The 19,042-nt window shown below is 37.3% G+C and overlaps 1 long non-coding RNA gene across 1 annotated transcript; it reads right to left on the bottom strand.

Annotated features, from left to right (window-relative positions):
* Positions 1-7,355: 7,355 nt before the first annotated feature.
* LOC134478340 (uncharacterized) lies at positions 7,356-14,357 on the bottom strand. Its single transcript, XR_010050936.1, has 2 exons — positions 13,148-14,357; positions 7,356-12,681 (listed from the first exon to the last, which is right to left on the bottom strand). It is a non-coding gene; the product is annotated as an uncharacterized LOC134478340 (long non-coding RNA).
* Positions 14,358-19,042: the final 4,685 nt, after the last annotated feature.

The following is a 19,042-nucleotide window of genomic DNA, read 5'->3' as shown; positions in this document are numbered from 1 at the left end:
GCCAGGCTGGTCTCAAACTCGCCAAGATCCTCCTGCCTCGGCCTCCCGAGTGCTGGGATTACAGGTGTGGGCCACAGTGCCAGGCTCTTTTTTATTTCAATAATTCCCATTACCTAACTGCTCACTGTGCTATGTTCAGTGTTACAAATGCTGCGTTTAAATTCCTATCACTTTGGACACTTTGGACACTAGACACTTCTGAAGTCTAGCAGCAGATGTCGAGTTTCTATAGAAGAAAGGGAGATCACAGAAATTAAGTCCCAGGAACTGTAGTATGTCAAAATTAATATTCTGTAGGGTATTACACATAGTCCACTAAAAGCTGATTATTTAAGCTACTTCATTCTGTTTCCAAGTATTACAGTGCCTTTGAAATGCTTGCCTTCTTGCTTGAGCATTTATTTTCTATTGAGACTAGAATTTCATGTTTAGCACTTTCCTTAATAATCTCATGAATTTTGGAAGTATGACTATGAAATATTATGCACACTATCTATGATCTATTTAATTTTAAAAGCCATACTTTTATGTACAAATATATTACTTAGAATAAAGGGGAAACAAAAAACATAGTTTTTAATTGTACAGTACTTTAATTATATATACATAGGCTTTGCAGAGGAATCTTCCTGAAATATATAAGCTATTAATTTTTATTAATGAAAAAAAGTTCTAAATGCTGATGCCCTTATAGCCATATTATTTAACACATATTTTAAAAATCAGTTAAATATAACTATGTTTATGAAGTGAAAATTTATGAATGTGGGGTATTAAAGATCACTACATTTTACCTATTTTATATTCATGTAGAAAAATGAAATTGTCACAATACTAACACAATTGTGTATATAGTTTTATTCAGCCCTCACTGGACATAAGTAAATCAATGTGCATATAATTCTTTGTCAGACTGTAAAAGAAATAATAATTCTGTGTCCCCATATATGTACAAACATAGAAATAGTATTTTTTTAAAAAAATCTTGATATATCTTAACACTTTAAAACATTATGACATTCCTAAAACAAAACACACACACACACACACACACACACACACACACACAAAGAGAAAGGCTAAAAATAAATTTTCTACCTTATGAAATCCAGCTCCAATATGAAGGGAACTCCTAGGGAGAATTCCATTACTGCCTCGAGGTGTCTTATCAAAATAGTGAAAGAATTTAGTACCAAAGTGGGCTAAACGTTAAGAGGAAAAGGTTCTCCTTATTTCCAAATATGTCTAACTTTTGAGGACCCACACAAAAGCAAACCTCATATGCACCTCCCTTTGAATAACTGAAATTTAAATCATGCATTCTTTGACCATAGCTTTTTGTAAATTAATTTTTACTTTTCCATGTTTCACTCTATTTGATGACTTAGAGTTGAAGAACATGTTTTGGAGAGGGGCATGGACTTCTAATCGTGGACCTACTCCTCGGGAATGTGCCACCTGTCCAGTTTTCCTAGTCTTTCTGTGTCTACATGGCCATGTTTATAATAAAAAAAATCAATTGAAACATACTTCCCAGAATTATCAAAATCATTAAATGAGTTTGTATGAAAAAGATTGAGTATGATATCATGGTAAACATGTTCTTTGTGTTAACATCTTATGCCAGTATTACTAATATTATTACTTTTGTCACAAAGATGTTTTAGGACATATCTTCTTTTGGATGCCATTTAATTACCTCAAACTTGTTTTATCCCAAGTTAAGCATGATGTTCTTCCAAAAAGACATTTCTATATAACTTCTGCTTGCCCGTCATTGGATCTACACACCTTCAGTTACCTCTTTTCAGTTACAGTTCAGTGATGTTTATTTAAAACTTCACTGCATTCTGTGTTATTACATTTTATCAACTATCTGCACGCGTAGTTGCAAGAGTCACATGTCAAGAAAGTGACTAGGAAGCCAACAGGCCACCTTCGCTCTCTCCATACCTACTCCCTAAAACTTATAGAAAACTCTCCCATTTCTCTCATGGTGTTCTTTCCAGTATTTTAGTTGACCAGTTCTAGGAATTTGCTACTTGGAGTTAAGGGTAAACATTTCTCCCTTTTTTCATGGCAAACACGGACACACTCAGGTCTCTTTCCTTTCATCCATGAATGGAATCACTCCGGATACTTCCTAATTTCAGCTTCTAGCAGACGAGCATCCACCCTGCCATCCTCCGCCTGTGTGCTGTGCTCCTGGCTCCCAGCTGAGGGTCCCCTGACATTTTCCTCACCTCCATCTACAGCCTCTTTTAGTCATTGTTCTGGTTTGTTTTCTGTATTTCTCATTGATTTTACTGCCCTTCTTAATAGGTATAGGAACATGTACTGAAACAATTTTATCCCTTAACCTCAAAGTGATCACCTGATGTTGTTTCTAATGGTTTTCATTCTTTACTTTTGGCGAGTGATTCATTTTATTGCGATCTGGGCAAACTTATTAAATCTGCCTTTCCCCACCATTTTGACATTTCACTGCAAACTTGTGATTTCACATGCAGTGTTGGGTATGCAAAGGGCTGATCTACTCCACAAACACGTATTCTACAAGTATAAGGGAGTCTCTTAATTTATCACTAAGATTTAGTCTTCTCTATTTTCTGTGTTCTCTTCCCAGGAATCTTATTTTTGGGGAAATGCATACAGCACTGATTATTGCATCTTTATTTAAATTTCTAAGATGGTTCTAGGAGTTTCTCAAGGTATGTTGTAATTATCTGAGTTTTGGTTTTTTTTTTTTTTTTTTTTAATTGTTGCTGTTGTTTTTTGTTTTTGGTACCAGAGCTCGAACTCACAATTTAGCACTTGCCAGGCAGGCACTTATGCCACTTAGCTAAATCTACAGCTCATTATTTGAGTTTGTAATTTATACTATTTTAATTCTAATTTTGATCTTCTTATTTCTTACTATTCTTTTTCAAAGGCTTCTTATTCAAGAAAGGTAAATTCTCTTGTCTCTAAAGGGATGTCAATCTGTTCCTTTAGGAAGGGAAGGCAGTAGATGTTATACTTATTACACAAATATTACCTGCTTGCAAGTTGTCTTTCATGTTACTGTTCATTTTTTATCTTTGTCTTCTACAGTAAAACTTTCAATATGTTCATATATATTGTGCACACTGAAGAAGGGGCACTGACCAGACATTAGAAGTTCTGTGCCTAGAACAATCTGGGCTTATTCTTGAGTAGCACTAGTTTTCTTTTCGATGAAAAAGATATAAAGTAATTTTAAAACAATATCAGCATAGCAGTCTGACACAAAGGTTAGAAAGAGACTGAAATTAAGCTAACAAGGCAAGGCAAGGGGGTACTTAGATAAAATGGGCTTCTCTAGTCTTTCATGGAGCCTGGGATTTAACAGCTCTGTATCTACTTTGCTCTGTATTGGAAATATTCTCTTTCAAAATTGAATTACTCTTTGAAACACTCTTGGCACATAATTTTATTTGGCTTCTAATTCCCATTCACTTGCTTTATTGTATGTTATTTCAATTTTATGATCATTTAATTATTTAGATAAGTTTTTCTACTAAAAATCAGGAACTAAGTTGTTCTTGGTGTTGTCCCTTACTCTCTAGTGATCTTTTTCTCTGCTTGTCATGGCTCTGAGACCCTGCCATCCCAATGCCATACTTCCATGAAGATCTTAGCTGTGCAAGCCAACCCTGGATATACAGATGGCTTCTACTTGAAGAATTTGGAAAAAGACTCCTGTTTCTCACCTCCAGATGAATACAGAAACTATCCTAAGAAGACCGTGTCTCCTGAGTTCTCAAATATACATCATGGAACATTTCACTGTGATGCTTTATGTTGCAAGTGTTTATAATAAAGAAGTTAATCTTTAAAACAATTAAGTCATTAAAAACAAAAACATCTAATTTGCTCAGGAAAAAAAAAACTGAAAGAGGATAATTAAACTGCGATAACATCCTAAAGTAAATTGACTTTAGTGAAAAAAAACTGTGGGTTTAGAGCTCTTAAAAACCTCCTAGGGCTCTAAATCATAAATCTGGGATGCAGATGCCAGCTCCAGATGGCCCATGTAAATGGCTCTGTAGAATACCCTTGGTGCCTGGAGGTTAGATTCTGAGCCTTTGGGGTGAGTATAGTACTACAGCATCCTTCATAACCTAAGTGTTTTGCTTTTAAAAGAACAGCTATTATTTCCCTTAGAAACAAGGTTTAAAAATAAAGGCATATGTTTCCATTAGATAAATCATATATCAAATTAATAGGCTCATCTCACTTTATCGTATAGATTCCCAGAAATGTATGTTCTACCCATTAGATTATAATGATAGAAATAATAGCTTGCATTTTCATAGCCATTACCATGTGATGAATATATTTATAAACTCTTTATATACATTAACTAATGTAGTATAATAACCATAAGGAAGTAGTTGCCACTATTAATCTTTCACAGAAGAGGAAACTGAGAAACAAAGACAGTCATCAATTCTAAGGCCATACAACAAGTAGTTATTAGTGCAGCAATAAGCAGTCAAGTAGCCTAATTGTCAAGTTTGCATTCTTAGCCACCGTGCTAGTGCTATCAGCTCTTCAATTTGGGATTTGAACTGCTTCATATATCTCAAGCCTAAATAAAGCTGTGTTTCTCTTTCTTTTTCCTCACTGTATTACAAAGATATAAGTTTAGCTCAAGGTGTTCGCACATTGTCTATCTGGTCTAAGGGAAGGGAGGGCAGTAGATGGTACATCTATTACACAAAGGAAATGTTAACATTTTACAGTAAAGACAGGAGATATTGTTAACAACTAAACATAAAGAGGTTGTCAAGCTTTGCACATCCGCTTGTCTTCAGTGTGGTGTTAAATTAGTGACACCAGTGCTGTATTCATGATTCATTTTTATGCTGTTTTCCTAGCTATCAGCTTATGTAGTTATAATTGCCTGGGGAAAAGCCAAATAGTCTTACTGATGATGTCTTTTCTTTTTTGTTTTTGTTTTCTTGTTTTCCTACTTTTCTTTTTTCCCTCCTGGTTCTAGTCCATTTAATTTGTTTAATTTCTACCCCAAAGGAAATCTTTGAAACATTAGATGGGATGAATCCATCTTTCCTTTCCCAGAAATCTTGGATTTAACTTAAATGAATTTTCTGTCACACAACATGAGCTTAAAAAGTGAGGGAAGATGAAGGGCAGAAAATAATTTTCACACTGTTAGCTGAAACCAAAATTTCAATGTTTTATGGATTAAGAACTGGTGGTCAACTTAACGCCAGCTGGATTACATCAGCGTGGCACTGAGTGTAGATGTCCCACCTGAGGAAAGTTGCCAGCATAAATAGAGAGGTGGAGAAGGAGAAAGTGTTATTGCGTTATCACATTGAGGCACTGTGGGTTCTCCTACGAGTTGCTGTTTGAGCCATTGGTTCTCCTGGAGAGGCTTTGGTCCTCACGTCGAGCATTGCTCCCTGCCTCTGGAGGGGAAGACGTGTGCTGCTTGGTCTCCAGGATGAACTCCTCATGCTGGCTTCCTGGCAGGTACTCGACTTTGCTTGTCAGATTAGGAGCTCAGGGCCTCCGTGTCGCTGAGGATGGCTGTGGTGCTTTTCAGGACAGTCCTGGTCTTGTTCTGAGTGCGACTTCTCGGCTCCTGCATAGAATCCTCAACCCACCAGCACAGCTCCTTCACCCTGCTGGCATGGACTTTCTGGCTTCCACTACTGACCTTTGGGCCTTCATGGCACGGATTCATAAAGAGACTGGCATGAGTCCTTCTTGTGGGCTCTGGACCACCAGTTGGACTCGTGAGAGGCATTGTCATGAGCTCTGGGCTTTCATTTGGACTCATGTGAGACACTGCTGTGGGATTTAGGCCTTGACTAAATAATCTATGTCTTTGGTGTTGTGGATAGATTTTCTGTGTTAACTCCCAGTGGCCATTATAAAAATAATATTATAATCTCCATGTCCTGATTCTAATTGTTCTCTGCACAACCCCTAACTACAACACAATGTAAACCTCATTTAAATCAAGGTAAAGTATTTTTGCAGTTCCCAATATGTCTACCCTAAAATTGTTCCAGTTTTTAATACTCTTGTCTAGAAGATAATTCAATTCAGAGAGGTTGCTCTTGATACTGGGGCGCCATACCTAAGAGCTTTGCAATATTGTTTAACTTGGTTAGTGATCAATAGCAAAATGTTTTTAACTCTATTCCAAGTATATTTATGAAAAAAGAATTAATACTGACTCTACAATGCTTGTGTGTATATGTTACAACAATTATTTTGGAAACTTAAAGAGTCAAAGAAATGTAATGGTAATAGAGGTGTTTAAAGCATGTGATTCTCTCACTCCAAACTTTACAGATCATTTGCACCATATGAGTCCATGATCTATGGACTCAATAAGGACCAACATTTAATTTAGTTTCACAAATTAAAAGAAATAAAATAATAGCTGTTAACTGCAAGCAATTTTCATACGTATAACAATTATAAACCAAACACATAGAAACAAATTAATTCTGAAACAGACTTTTATGCTTCAAGTTTCAAAGGCAAAGAAAAATAATAATAATTGAGATTCTAGGAAAATCATCTTTGATTTTAAAACAAATTATCAGCCTACTCAGAGGATCAAATCCTGCCAACATTATTGGTAGTTTAAAATATCAGCACTGGGGGTGGCATGAAACTTGTCTGCTATTACCAAAAATAATCCTAAAAAATAAATAGGTTTCAAAGTGTAATGCGCATACAGACTTAATATAAAATAATGTACAGTTTAAAATAATAGGAAGTGTTTCAGAATAAAAATCTCCCTTGTCCATGTGTTATATTAAGAACATCTGGAATAATGTTGAATCCTTTACTCTATACCAAATATGTTCCTATCCTCAAACTTTCACAACTGCTTACATATCTCATAATTTCAAAAGTCAAAATCACGATAAAGCTTTACATATTGAAATAAATTTTGCCCTAATTAGTTTGGGCTGCTTTATAAAGATCATTTAGATAACAAAAGATGATGTGAAGAACATTTAAGATAATAAAGTTACATGTACTTCTCCTAGTTCTGAAGGGTGAAGCCTGGGCTGCAGTTTCTGATGAGAGCCCTCTTACAGGTTGCATCCTTCACAAGGCACTGAGAGTGACAGAAGCCGAAGGAAACTTTTTGTGTGCCCTTTTACAAGGATGTTAGTCATCACTGAACTCCAATCTAATGTTCCGGTGTGCCTCTGCAGGCCCCATCCCAAATGCCATCACAGTGGAGTCTAGAGTTTCCATTACAGCTTTTGTTAAGATGCCACCATTTATTCTATAATCACAGTAATCATATGTAAAAATAATCATATTTGCATACCATGTTCTTAAAATATGACTTTTTATTCACTTATAACCACCAAGAAACCAAGTTACAAATATTAAGGAAGGAAAGTAGTAATATTCCCATTCCTGTCTTTTATTCTAGAACCTTTTATATTCAATTCTTAGGAAATCTCTAAGCAATGCTTCCAATTCTACATCCAATTTTCTTTCACTCTTTAATGCAGTTAGTGACCTACAAATGTTGATTTTGAAAGTTTTAGTGTGTGCCTGTTATCCAAAGTTGATTTCATATTAGTTTACTGAGTAAAAGTATTTAGTTCTTTGCTTCCTTGTTTCTAATTCCTTGTTGTACTTCTGCACCTGCACACAGTCACTTACTGCATTCCTTTTATAAATATATAGTGAGCACCAACTAGGTATTAAGTATTGAGCCAGAATCATTTTAGTGCTTTCTTTAATGGAGACCACAACTTTCTGGAATACTCCACTGTATTACATTATCACAAAACATAGCAAAATATAGCCATGATTACTATTTGCATTCATTTAATTTCAAGAAATGGAGACAATCTGAACACCTCTAAATTATATGTTCTCTAATCCATGGAAGAAACATTAGTTACCGTGGAAATCCATGATCCATAAGAATCTAAATGAACCAATGAATTACTAACAGCCCTCTTCCTGCATGCATTCATGATGCTCTTCACCTTCCTTTTCATTTTGTAACCTTTCCAGGTCTACTGAACTATGGCCAGAATTGTAGAAGCTACAGCAATGGGCTATTTGGAAGAAATTCATTAGAGTCATAATGAGTGTGAAAGATCCATTACTTCACCTTTTCCAGGACCTTAAAGGAAAAAATGTCAGACTTCAAGAATCAGATTGATTCTGTCTTTTGCAAAAGTCAAATTTAACTATGTAAAATTGCAGAATAATCATCCTATATTTATTAATTCACTTCAATTATTTTTTTCTCTAGGAATAAATATATGCTTAGTTCTGGTCTTAGTCACTTTTCTCACATTACTGAGGCAAAATACCCAACACTCAGTTAAGGAAGGAAAGATTTATTCAGCTAATAGTTTGTGGAGGGTTCAGTCTATAATTAGCTGGGGCCAAGGCAAGGCAGCATGGCAGAGGGGCAACAGTTCATGGTGGTAGAAGATATAAAAAATGAAAAAATGTGGAACTGGGAGAGAAAGCCTCTTTTCTTCCCTTACATTGTATGCAAGTTACACTCAGTGGGTGTAGCATTCACACCATCTTCTTGCCCTCCTCTTGCACAGACTCAGTATGTTTACAAAATGAGTACCCAAGCTCCCTGCTGAATCCCTTAACTTCTAAACTTCTCCAATTCACACAATCAATCAACCATTACAACATCCTAGAGCATAAGCAGCTGCCCTAGGGCATGTCTTCTATACCCTAGGATATAGAACTGGTGAGTCACTTGGTTAAACTTCTGAACTTCTCAAGTTGGCACAATGTATCAGCCATTACAGTTCTCAAGACTCTACCTAAAACAAAGCAAAATAAGAAAGAAAAATGCCATCTCTTTCTCCAGAATATACTTATTCCTATAGAAAGTAGAAATTTTGTCAATGTACTTTGAAAGATTTTGAGTCATTTTCATTTATTAGCTCCCATCAAATTGAGTAATACCTGCATGCCTATAAATGAAGGACTAAGAAAGGAGACTTACAGTCCACACATTGTAGAGGAATTGAATTCTCAGGAATTGAAACAATAAAATACTTATGGAATAATGCAAGCATATTTATTAGATAGCTCGTAGAATTAGTGGTGGGACTGCCTATGGTGCATGATGGCACCCTGCTGACCCAGAGTTTCCAGGAGCTGCTTAGTAGGAAAAGCCAGAAGCATCAGAACAAGGGGTTTCAATGATGTAGCGACAGTCCAAGGCTGAAGACCTGGAAGCTCCCTTGAGTCTCTGGTCGGGATCCTTAAAAGGCTGGAGAACTCCGAGTGCGTGTTCACAGGCACTGGCAGCAGCCAAAACACGTGCAGCAAGCGGCATGGAGACTTCCCAAAGCAGGCTTCACTTCATCCAGGCTGCAAGACGGTTCGAAGCGAAGTCAGGATGGGTGCTGCCCCTCCACCTGCTGGCTGACCACTAGTGCTCTCTGGACACCTCAGCCACACACCCTGAGGCACGCCACTCTTCAGTTGGCAATGCTTAATCCAGTAGGTGGGCGCACCACACAAGAAATCAGCAGCTTCAGGGAGCAGCCTCTCCTGCCACATTAAACAGACCCTACTAGCCAGTTATGTTCATGTCAGGGGAATATGCTAATATATATATATATATATATATATATATATATATATATATATATGCAAACCAAAAGAAATCACTCAAGGTTTAGTGATTTGAATTTGAGTAGAATTTGCAACACAAAAAGGACAACCTCATTCCAAAATGTTATTTCTCTTTACCTCTAAATTTTGTTTCTCTATCATTCTGTAAATTTGAATTCTCTAATCAAATATCCTTTTTTTCCTGTGGTGAAAATATGTATTGTAAAACAGCAATGTGTAAAATATCATTAATACAAACCTTCGCATACCACTAGTCAACAAAATTAGGTTGCTTGGTGATTAAAATTCATAAGCAAAAGAGTTCTGTGAAAACAAAAATATTAAGATAAAATGTTGGCATATTTGTTCCATGGAAATTACTGTGGCATAAATTATTTAGGTAGAAAATCAGAGAAAGTCACAGTAATCATGCAAACCATGTTTTATACCTTTATGAAATATTTTTAGAACAAGCTTAAATTTGTTCTGAAAAGATTACCATATATCAAACTTCTCCACTGGATCTCTAATTTGCTGCTATTTTAAAAAGTGTGTATACGTGTCTCTGTCAAAAGCCGATGATGAAAATGTCACTACAAGTGTCAGCGCTCTCTTAATCTCAGGGATAATTGATTTATAATGATCTGAAGTTAATTACACCTGCATATCTTATATCTCAGAACAAAAATAAATGCATTTCAAAGAATCTTGCTTTGAATTTAAGCTAAAAATGGAAAAATGCTATTACACAGCCCCCTAGCATTCAAATTTTATTGTCATAATTTTTGAAACTGCCTTCAGTAATCCTGTAAATAGAGAAAGCTCATTATCCCAAAGAGCGTGTGTTTGAATTTAATGCTGTATGCACTTAATTTTCCTTACACTTGATCTTGGCCAAAAGGCCAAGTGATTAATTTTCCTTTCAAATTTACAGATCACAGATTTTGTTGAAACACCGGTGAAAATGCTGCACCTCCATCTCTCTGGGAACACAAACAGATGCAAATATTAATGTTCCCTAAGCTGTTGCACACACTGGAGGTGGGGTGCATGGAAGGTCTCTCAAAGCCTGTAAAGTTTCTGGGCAGCAGGAATCTGAGGTCTTAAGTATGCGGCTCTTACAGCTCCCGCCCTGAAGAGCCAGTAACTCCCTTTTATCCAGTAAGCTCTCCATCGCTTCGCCCTCCTTTGCCTCAATTTGGAATCCACAGATAGAAAATACAACTCAGATTTCGTAGGTAAAAGCAAATAAAAGGGGCTGTGGATTTAGCTCAGCAGCATAAGCACCTGCCTTGCAAGCACACAGTCATCAGTTCAATTCCCAGTAGAAAAAAAAGCAAATAAATAGAAAGAAATAACTAAGAAGCCAAGGGATAGGGCAGGTTTTAGGCAAAATCAGGTGAAAGACAATGGATAAGTTTACTGGAGTCATTTTTTTTTCCATATTTACACTTCTCTCCCTCTAGTTAGAACTCCACTTTCATACAAACGCCCTCCCCATCCACCCAGCGGCTTGGGTAGCAAGGGGTCAGGCTCTACTGATCAGAAACACTGAGGAACATGTAAGTCACCAGACAATTTCTCAAACTATCCAGTAGATGATGATTCGTTCCACCTTAAACTGTCTCATAACTAGTATTCATTATGCAAGCCAGATCATTACGTTGCATAAAAATAAAATTGAAAATAATCATTGAAGGATATTGAAATTAACATATTCTAAGTACATATTTGATACTCGTGTGTATAATTACTTCACATTTTTAGCCAATATCATTCGTGAATTAAACTTATTCAATAACTCCATCAATTGTCTAACCACTGACTTCTGATAATTATGGTTTCTTTTTTCATCTTTTAATACCAATGTTCTTTTAGTTCTGAGGATACATCCTAGCTTTCCACAACAGTGTGCTTTCGACATTCTGTTCTCTACTGAGAATATTCCTGTAACTTATTTCCGAGATTTCCATTCTTTCCTACAAATATAAATGCACACACCTCATTAACATTTATCCTGCTTCTCCCTTCATAATCCCTTAAGCATTCCTTCTGTGCGTATTTGCATCCCAAAAAATTCTATGAATGCATGCAGCCTCTATGTATCCACATCGCTTTTCTGACAGGACCAGCATTACTTGCGAAAACTTCAGTATTTAATACCCAAGATCCTTTGTTCTTAAACTGTTTTTCCACCCACTCTTTAAAAACAGTTGCCTCCCTAGAAGCTGCAGTCACGACAATTTTAATCCTGTAGCTCAAAGCAAACATTTTTCCCACCTGCACTCTCAGCGGGCTGTGTAGTCACAGAAGTCTGTGATACAGTCCCAGTCATTCAACGATGGTTCACGCAACCTCTCTCACCGATTGCTACAGTGCAGAATTATATTTGTAGATCTACAAGACTATTGAAATATTAATATGAACCGCTGTGTGTGAAAACAACAGCAAGTAATAGCTGTGCCGTCAATATTAATAATTTCTCTCCTCACTCCTATTTCCATCAGCTTTATTATTTAAATCAGTTTCTTTCCCGTCACCTTATATATCCTGAAACTAACTCTTACACTTATTTATGGTCATTCAGTCTGCACTAGTAAATCTTGATGGTTTGTTTTTACTCCTTATCTTTCAGAGTTTATGTTTCGCTTTAGTCTTCCGTTTCTTGAAACAACAGTAATTCACTTTTCCAGAAGGTCCCTGAATTTTAGGATTTTCCCTGGACATCATGACGTACCATTTCCAATAGCAAAGTTGGAAAACATAAACACATCTGTCTAAACCCAATAGCCAGGTAGCTAAGCGTGTATCATGTCATCATTTAAAACTACAGAGCCCAAATCAGCATTAGGCACTGTGGTTTTAAGATACTGCATGGTTATCTTACGAGCATCTGGGGTACAGCATAGAATGTGGGGATGCTTCTGAAAGAACAAAAAGGAAACTCTAAGATGAACACATACTTGTTATGTGTCCTGCCTTGAATGAAGCCCTTCGTGTAAAATACATCTGCTTCTTCATCGTGGATGCTGTCACCCCAAACTGTAGACAAATCAAAGAAGATAAATAAGGCAAAGATGAGCAATGGTAAATTTGGGGCAAGAGTTTAAATCCAGTCAATTGGACTCCAGGGATGAAGTTTTCAGTCATTCTGCTGTGGTTCTGAGAGGGACAGTTACACTGAAAAGCATCCTCAAAACAAAAGCACTCCAGCAGAGGAAGACAGCAGCTGACTGAGACCCTCTGACAGTGTTGCTGCATGGACACACTCCGAGATGAGCCGCTGGTCACACACTAGCCATTGCACACGAATGAAAAAAACTGAACGAGTGATCCCGGGATCTGTCTTTAATACAACCAAAATGAAAAAGCATTGAAAAAGTGAAGGGCCCTTCCATCTCCTCCAACCCCCAGAACTTAGCATGGAGACAGAGAGACCTCTGCCACCCTTGGAAGAGAAGAATAATAAAATCCAGGTCTTAGACTTGAAGCCCAGGATGAGACTCACCATGGAAAACCTAGGGCCGGGCAAGGCACCACGACGGCTGCCAGGGGCCCATGGCACATCGACTCAGCTTTGGAACCGTGCTCTCCAGGCTGAGAAGAGACTGCTTCCTCTATCCAGCTCTGGACTTTGTCAGCAAAAGAAGTAAAATTCCATCCCCCAGAGAGCAGGGCATAAAACTAAGAGGAGATTTTGTCTGGGAGCTCAGGTCCTGGCCCGTCACAGTGTGGTCAGCATCAAGCGCAAGCCGGATGCTCCATAAGCAAGCCAGAGATCCCAGCAGGAGACCCGAGCCCCATTCTGGAACCAAGCAGTGCCTTTACAAGCAAACAGCGGAACAAACTCGGATTTCAGTCTGTATCTGTCAAGCTTGAGTGGCCCTGCAGTGCCCTCCCCGAGATTATCAGTTTCCCATGGCTGTGACTTTCTGTCTTGATCCACACAGCATGAGACTTGGGGCCTAGACACTGACCGCACCCATCCCTTTTCCCCACTCAGCACAGCTCCTCGCGTTCTGAGTCCCATCATCACAGCGCTAGGCAGAGGGTGTAGGCTCACACTAATCCACATGTGCTGCAGCTGCAGCCTGACGGCATTCCTAAGAAGGTACAAGGCCCAGCAGGTCTGAGATTCGGATGTGGGGCAGCTTGGTGTCAGCGAAAGTGGCCAAGGGCGAGCCTTTGCAAATCTACCCCAGTCTCAGGCAATGCATGAGCATGATCATTCTCTTGGGTAAAATGGAGCTGTAAATGCAGCATCTTCGCCTCGAGTGCGGTGCAGGAGCTATGAGCACCGCCCATGGGCAGGCCCTAAGCACCCCACCCCCAGGTTTGCTTACAAATGAGCCCTGCAAAACAGTCCTGCTGCCAGAAGCCACGTGCGACCCTGGTCCTAGTCTTGGCGGCGTCTGTTCCAGCTAGCATCGGCTCTGACTGGCTGCAGTGATCTTGGGTCCCAAGTCCACCTCGGCAGTAGGAAGTCCAGGGCAATGTGTCCTTTGTCCTTTTCAGGGTCCACGATCATCTTGGTGAGCTGCGAGCAGTGATAGAGCTTGACAGTATTTGCGGTGAGCCTGGACCTGCACGGTGATTCTGTCCAGATTCAGGGAGACTCCTGCCGTACCTGATCACGGGCCAGTGACTGTGGAAAAGTCATCTGGGACTAACCTGGCCCGGGGAAATTCTCCTTGGTGGACTCTCCTGGGGTCTTGCAGCTCACAATAACGCAGTTATTGCATTTGGAATAACCTGGAGCTTCATTGCCCTCTAGTGCCGAAACGGTGGCAACGCACCAATGACAGATTGGCTCCACTCGACCACAGAACCGCAAAATGCTGAAATCTGCGATGCTGGGCTGAGAGAAATTAGGAGCCGCCTCCTTGAACTGCCTGGAAACAGTCTCCCACCGACAGAGCTGGGTTAGGGACGCTGGAGTAGGTATTTATCCTTCAAAACCCAGATGACATAGCCCATCGAGAGGCAGACAAAAATTTCAGGGAACCGTGAACTCACTCGATGGTCAAAACAGATGCAGTGGTAATCTGTGTTGGGGGGACTCTCAATTATAGACTTTAGCCTTCCACCTTTGGCAGTGGACAGGCGACTGCTCCCGAATATCAACAGAGAAACAACAAAGGTAAGTGACAGCACAGATCAGAGGACTAAATGGAGCTCTGCAGACCATTCTTGTCTGAGCTGCGTGGTAGATACACTTCTCCACAGTGCACGGATCATTCTTCATGATAAATCATACAAAAGGCAAGGGAAAAGTCTTAGAAAACCTCTACAATTTGAAATTATGCAAAGTATCTTCTCCAGTTACAGTGGGAAAATTAGAAACAGAAGGAAAAGTCTTTGAGAATTATACAAGTACATGATACATCAAAAAAAAAAAAAAAAAACCCAGCCCATTATTACATTTCATAGAACTAGATAAAAAGCCTGAGTTACTCAAAGATAATAAACAACCAACAAGTGCTCCGTGAACTAGAGACACAAAAATAATGCAAAAAGATATGCACCAACTCCCTGCCATGGATGGATTCATGATGCCATGCAGAAACACACTAATAAAAAGGGAACAATGGATTCAAGCCCTGCTTCTTGAAAGTTAATAAAAAGTGACAATAAGTGTGAGTACGAAAAGAAACAGGAGACTGAAATACACAAAATCAAACAAGAAATAGATATATTACAATTGTATCAGAGAAATAAAAAGTATCATTAGAAATTGTTGTGATCAACTACTTACAAACAAATTTGAAATTTATAATGATGGACAAATCCTTAAACATGTATACACTAACAAGATCTAATAATGAAGAAACAGAAAACCTGAGCAGACTTTTCAAAAGTGGTAGACTGAATCAATAATGAAGAAGCCTCTTATCAGAGAAATATCCACAATCAGAAGGCTTCTGTGCTTTGCTCTGCCAAATAGTTGAAGATCAGCCCACACCAGGTTTGTTATCTTATTCAAAAATGTAACAGGAGGAATTTTTCAATAAACATTCTATGTGACCAACATTACCCTGATACTGAAACTAGATAGGTATACAACATAGAAAAAGAGGAAGGGAAGGGGAAAAGACAGACAAACTGACAGACAAATAGATAGGAAAGAAGGAAGGAAAGAGAGAGAGAGCAAAGAAAAGAAAGAAAGAAAGAAAGAAAGAAAGAAAGAAAGAAAGAAAGAGAAGAAGAAAGAAAGAAAGAAAGAAAGAAAGAAAGAAAGAAAGAAGAAAATAAAATGGAAAAAAGAAAAAAAAAGTACAAGGCAGACACTCTTGATAACCATGAATTCAAAAATTAAAAAAATAAAGCTAGTAAACCAGATCGAGAGCACACTAAAATTTATACAGAATGATGTATTGAATTTCGTCCCAGGAATATAAGAATAATTCAGCTATGTTATACACCATATTGATGGAAGGAAAGGAAGAAAAAATAAACAGAAAAGATATTTGATCAGTTTAAAAAGCCTGTCATGATTAAACATTCTGCAATAATTAGGTGTAGAAAATGTGCCTTAATACAAAGAAATATTTAGTTATGAAACAACTAAAAATATATCAAATTGGCATAAATTTAAATATGCCTGTAACATCAGGACACAAAAATGTGCCAAAAATATACCACTTTTACTCAGTATCATACTACAAGTTTTAACCAAAGCATACAGGTAAGAGAAGAAAGCAAGACTTCCAAATTGGAAAAAGAAGAGAGTCGAATTTTCACAAATGTTAAAAACTGTTTGTAGATATCGATGCCCTTCTATGTAAAAAGACCTAAATAATATATAAAATACAGTTACAAGTAAAATTTTAGAAAACTTGCAGGGTAAAAAATCAACATACAAAATAATGCTGCTACATATTATTAAGTATTATATGAAAGCAAAATCAATAAATTAATTACATTTACAATAGCTACAAAAGTTAAAGTACTTGGGAAAACATTTACCTGAAGAGGCAAAGCATCACTATTTTTAAATTACATGACTTTGATGAAATAAACTGTAAAGGAAACAAAAAATAAAAAACCATCCCATGTTTATGGATTGGAAGTATCTATTCTACCTGGGAATTTATAGATCAGTCTAATTCCTATCAAACTGTCATGAACATATTTACAGAACTAGTCAAAGCAATTTTTTTTGTCTTTTTCGTTTTTATCAGTACCAGGGATCGAACTCACGACTGCCTGCTTGCAAGGCAGGCACTTTATGCTGCTGCTGAGCTAAATCCCCAGCCCCCAAAGCAATTTTAAAATTTATGCAAAACCAGAAAAAATTTTTAGCCAAAGTCATCTTAGGCTAAATTACCAGAGAAAGAACTACTTTGTTTCAAAATATACAGAAAACCTGTAATAATAAAATTGTATTGATGAAATCAGACTCAAAGAATAAAGGCACATCAGGATAGAGAATGTAAAAGTAAACATTTTTTAACTAAATTTTAATAAAGTTACTAAGAGTTTACACTAGACGTTAGTGAAAGAATAGTCTTTTCAACAAATAATGCAGGAAATTTGGTTATCTATGTTCACAACAATGAAACTAGAACTCTATTTCTCATTATTTATAAATGTCAATATTTACTGAGAATTAGAATGTAGGACAAGAAACTACGGAACTACTAAAAATAAATAACAGACCTCATGACACTGGGGCATTTAAGGACTTTTTGAAAAAAGAACCTACAAGCATAGAAAACAAAAGCCAGGATAGACAAACAAGATACCATCAAACTCAAAAGCTACTGCTTATCCAAGACAGTAGTCAAGATAGTGATGCAATTTCAAATGCGATTTAAGAAAATATTTGTGAGCTATACATCTGACAAGTATATATGGAAGCTGAGAACTCAATTGTAGAGATATGAGTAATCTGATTTTCAAAATAGACACTACAGGGCTGGGTATACAGCTCAGAGGCACCGCGCCTGCCTGGCAAGCACAAGGTCATGAGTTCAATTGCCAATACAAGAAAAAATGCTGCTAGAACTGAGTAGATACTTTGCAAAAAATATAAATAGCTAACAGTTATGTGAAAAATAATGCAACATTAAATATCAGAAAAACCAAATGAAATGTACAAAACATATTACCTCATCTCAGTAAAAATGGCTGTTATGGAAAAGACAAAAGATAACAGGTGCACGACAGTGTATAGAAAAGAAAGAATCCTTGCACACCGTTGATAAAAATGTAAAATATTGTAGATATTATGAAGAGGAGTATAGTTTTCCTAAGTTCAAAATAACCTATCATATAAGATTCACTGATTTCCCACCTGAGCAGATACGCAAAAGGATTAAAATCAGCATTTAGAAAAAAATTGAAATCCAAGAGACAGCCCATGTCTTTTCAGTTGCATGTTCATTTCAGTTAGTTACAATAACAAAGAAAGAGAACAAACTATGTGTCCATCAACTGGTGAACCCATTCAAATGCGGTAATGTAAGCAATGTATTTGGTCACACAAAATAATGACATTTTTTTCCAGGTGTGACAGTGCACACCAAAAATTCCACCATCTGAGATGCTAACACAGGAAGATCACTGCAAGGTATAAGCCAACTTGGACTACATAGTGAATTCAAGACCCAACCGAACTACACGCAAAGCCCTGTCGAGAGAGAGAGAGAGAGAGAGAGAGAGAGAGAGAGAGAGAGAGAGAGAGAATATATATATATATATATATCCATCCATACATGAATGAATGAAATCTGTCAATCGTAACAACATGATTGGATCAGATATCACTGAATTCAGTGAAGTAATCCGCGCACTGGAAGACAAATACTGCAGGATGTCACTCACACCTGGAATCTAAAAACTTTGATTTACAGAAAATGATGAGTTGCAAAAGCAAAATACAATCTCAGAAGCTCCAACCCACTCAGAACAAGTTCAGGAGATGAGACAGAGGAAAATGTAAGACATGCACCTGGCTTTTCTGAATTGATAGCAACCAAAGTGAAGAAACAAATCCAGGAGGCTATAGAGGAAATCTGATAAGAAATAATTTCTAAGGTTAAAAAAAAAAAAAAGAAATGACAATAATCAGAAAGGAAATAGTAATTCTAGAGTAGAGATAGTTTTTTATAAAAAACAAGTAGAGGATGATAAGAAAATGAGGAAAACCATGAAAGATCAATATAGAAAAGGATAGAGTGCTGCACATGATTCAAACAGATTCCCAGAAAATTAAAAAGCTGCTCCCAAATATCAACAGAGCATATAATCATCAAAATTCCAGAAATTCAGCACAAGAACAGAATATCAAAAAGCTGTCACAGAAAGAAAAAAAAAAAAAAAAAAAAAAAAAACAGATCACCTATAACGGAAAACTCACCAAAATCATAGCAGACTTGTCAACATAAACCCTCAAATCGAG

Source organism: Cavia porcellus, unplaced genomic scaffold (genome assembly GCF_034190915.1).
Source record: "Cavia porcellus strain 051 isolate PalLab524CR breed Dunkin Hartley unplaced genomic scaffold, mCavPor4.1 scaffold_12, whole genome shotgun sequence".
NCBI lineage: Eukaryota > Metazoa > Chordata > Mammalia > Rodentia > Caviidae > Cavia > Cavia porcellus.
This window is presented reverse-complemented; position numbering and strand designations above follow the sequence as displayed.